This window comes from Octopus bimaculoides, chromosome 25 (genome assembly GCF_046866305.1).
Source record: "Octopus bimaculoides isolate indiv1 chromosome 25, ASM4686630v1, whole genome shotgun sequence".
Classification (NCBI taxonomy): domain Eukaryota; kingdom Metazoa; phylum Mollusca; class Cephalopoda; order Octopoda; family Octopodidae; genus Octopus; species Octopus bimaculoides.
This window is the reverse complement of record NC_142952.1, coordinates 28744540-28747994: the sequence shown is the minus strand read 5'-3', so window position 1 is coordinate 28747994 and position 3455 is coordinate 28744540. Positions and strand designations below refer to the sequence as shown.

General features: G+C 42.7%; 1 long non-coding RNA gene across 1 annotated transcript in view; it reads right to left on the bottom strand.

The window, feature by feature from the left end:
* LOC106877267 (uncharacterized) overlaps positions 1 to 1719 on the bottom strand; it is an 83943-nt gene extending 82224 nt beyond the window's left edge. The window contains exon 1 of the long non-coding RNA XR_001410364.3: positions 1603 to 1719. This is a non-coding gene — a long non-coding RNA (uncharacterized LOC106877267). The remainder of the gene's footprint in view (positions 1 to 1602) is intronic.
* Between the last annotated feature and the right edge of the window lie 1736 nt (positions 1720 to 3455).

Here is a 3455-nt window from a genome sequence, read left to right as displayed (position 1 = left end):
CACACACACACACACACACACACACGTAATGCCACAACATCGACAAGGCTTTATGCAAAATGGTTTAGCCACGCGTAAATTAATACGCATCGCATTTTATGACGCATTTTTTGTTATTCTTGAGATGCTGTGAGCTATTTTTTTGTTTTTTTTTTTACTTTCGACGTCACGTTAAGCGAACTAATGTGTTCGATACCCGCTCAGATCTATCGAGTACGTGCGAGTAAGGATGCTCATACATACATACATACATACATACGCATGTATCTATGTATGTATACTCTTTTACTCTTTTACTCTTTTACTTGTTTCAGTCATTTGACTGTGCCCATGCTGGAGCATGAAGAACTTAAGCGAGCTGCGCGAAAGTGCACAGCTCATATAGTGAATGGGGAAAGCTTGGTCTGCAATGTTTGCAGTCGTGTATGCTTGTCAAGAGCAGGGCTCATTAGCCACCAATGGAGCCGAAAATGCAAAATATAAGTTAGTCCTAGAGCGCACAATGTTCCTAAAGGTCGGCAATGGTCTTCCTCGGCCACGAGTGGACGGCCATCATCATCATGTATACTCTTTTACTCTTTTACTTGATTCAGTCATTTGACTGTGACCATGCTAGAGCACCGCCTTTAGTCGAGCAAATCGACCCCAGGACTTAATCTATGTAAACCTAGTACTTATTCTATCGGGGACGTAAACACATCAGCATCGGTTGTCAAACGACGTTGAGGGGACACACACACACACACACACACACACACACACACACACACACACACACACACACACACACACACACACACACACACACACAGAGGACCCATGTGGTTGGAAAGCAAACTATATACATGTATGTATATTTGTATTTTGCATATATGGATGTGTATATGGATAAGTGGGGGTGGGGATGGAGTTTGGCCGAATGGTCAGAAAGTTCCTTTCACAAGCCCCGAGGTCATACGTTTGGCAAATGCATTTTTTTTCTCTGTAGGGACGGGTCGGCTACCAGATTGCAAGTAAAACTGTGTTAAGGATAACTGTACAGAAGCCTGTCACCTAGATTATATCTGTAATTCGTGAGGAATACCCTTGCCATATTCTGTGTCTTATTGATTCAACCTGAGAATCGCAGGTTCACGTATCAGCGGAATATTCAGCCAATTACAGTACATGGTAATTTAGTTGATGGCATAAAGGAACCCTAGTCTTCTAACGACGAAGAACAACAACAAACACACGCACAAAATATATAGGCGCAGGAGTGGCTGTGTGGTAAGAAGCTTCTTTCCCAACCACATGGCTCTGGGTTCAGATAGCCTCGGCCGACCAAAGCCTTGCGAATAGATTTGGTAGAAGGAAACTGAAAGAAGCCCGTCATATATATATATATATATACTTTATTAAAAAGCAGCAAAAATATCACAAAATTTGTTGCTCAGAGTTTCACGTTCCAATTTATCGAACAGTTTTGATTCGAAACAAAAGTGTCCGACGAACGGGAACATGAAACTATGAGTAACAAGATAGATAGATAGATAGATAGATAGATAGATAGATAGATAGATAGATAGATAGATAGATAGATAGATAGATAGACATGCTCACGTGTCAGTGTGTCTGTTTTTGTGTTTATGCTGTGCTTATCATCTCCCACCAACTTCGTGTGTCAACTGGTGATGGTTTGTTAACGTCCCCGCAGCTAAGCAGTTCTACGAAAAAACAAAAGTACCAATCAAATAAGCACCAGAGTTCAACAAAAACATAAATACTGCGATGGATTTGCTCGACAACTAAATCCATCAGGGGGTTGCCCTAGCATGGCCGCAGTCCAATGACTGAAACATGTAAGAATTCTTTTTTTTTTTAAACTATAATTAAAAAAATGGTAGTTGTGAAATGGAGGTGGGAAGGAAAGGTGAGTGAAGTTGGGGGTGGGAAGCAAAGGTGAGTGAAGGTGGGAGTGGGAAGTAAAGGTGAGTGAAGGTGTGGGTGGGGGTTGGAAGTTTGGGTGGGAATAAGGGGAAGGAGTGTAGCAGTAGAGGCTTATTTTGCGCTTCACTTGCTGCATGAGGTTGCGATGAGTAGGGAAATTGTAGCTGTTCTTGGTAGAAGAGGGGCGACTGATGGCCGGGTGGAGGTGGGTGATGAGGGGCGTAAAGTGATGGCTGACTGGTTGGTGTAGAGTGACTTGTAAAAGGGGAGGGGGACAGGGAGAGACAGTGTGATTGGGACGAGGAATGTGAAAGGGGGATGTAAGAGGATTAGAGGGAGAGAGGGAGGGATGCGGAGAAGGAGAAAGAGAAAGTGTACGAGGGAGGAAAGGAAGAGAGCGAGGAGGGGGGAGAGAGAGAGGTTAGAATGAAAGGAAGTACGTGCGATCAAAATGTGAGGGGTGAGGGAGGGGAGGTGTATGAAGAGGATGACGGAAGGAGAGGATGATGGGAATTTTAAGAGTGAGGGAAGAGGAAGGAAAGAAAAGAGGAAGGTGTGGAAGAGTGTGTGGAAAGGAGAAGAGGATGAGGAAAAGAAAAGAGTGATAAAGAAGAGGAAGAAATGAAAACTAGATAACGAAGTAGAAAAAGAAGAGGAGCAGAGGAGGAGGAGAAGGAAATGGGATGGTGTGGTGTAGGGGAGGACGAAGAAGGGGAGGAGAAAAGAAAGAGAATAAAATATGCGTTGATAGATAAGACAGACAGACAGACAGACAGGCAAACATACAGACAGGCAAACATACAGACAGACAGACAGATAGATAGATAGATAGATAGATAGATAGATAGATAGATAGATAGATAGGTAATTTCTGAAATAAAACTGTAAAGATGAAGATGCTGGAAATGTAGGATGTTGTGAGGTTCATTCAGATTAGAATGTTGTATCTAAATAATATAAGCTCAACTGGCAATTAAACTCTAATGTCTGAAGCGCTGAGTAACGCTGCGATGGACTGGCGTCCCGTCCATCGCAGGGTTATTCATTTCTGCTAGCTGAGTGGACTGGAGCAACGTGAAGTGAAGTGTTTTGCTCAAGAACACAACGCGTCGCCCGGTCCAGGAATCGAAACCACAATCTTACGATCATCATACTCATGCCCAGAAGTAGTTAAGTCGATTACATCAACCCTAGTACTCCACTAATACTTGTTTTATCGATTCCGAAAGGATGAAAGGTTAAGTCGACCTCAGCGGAATTTGAACTTGGAACGTAAAGACGGACGAAATTCCGCCAAGCATTTTGTCCGATGTGCTAACGCTTCTGCTAACTCGTTGTATTTGTTAAGTATATTATATTGATAAAGTTTTAACTATAGAAATGCTTCTAGTGCATAAATCGAACTAAACAAAGATGTTGCTACGCTACCAACAAACCCTTCACAAGAATGTTTGGCATCGTCACAGATAACAGATACATCTACCTCGGCAGCCATCTTGTCTATATAAATCTGATAACCACCATCT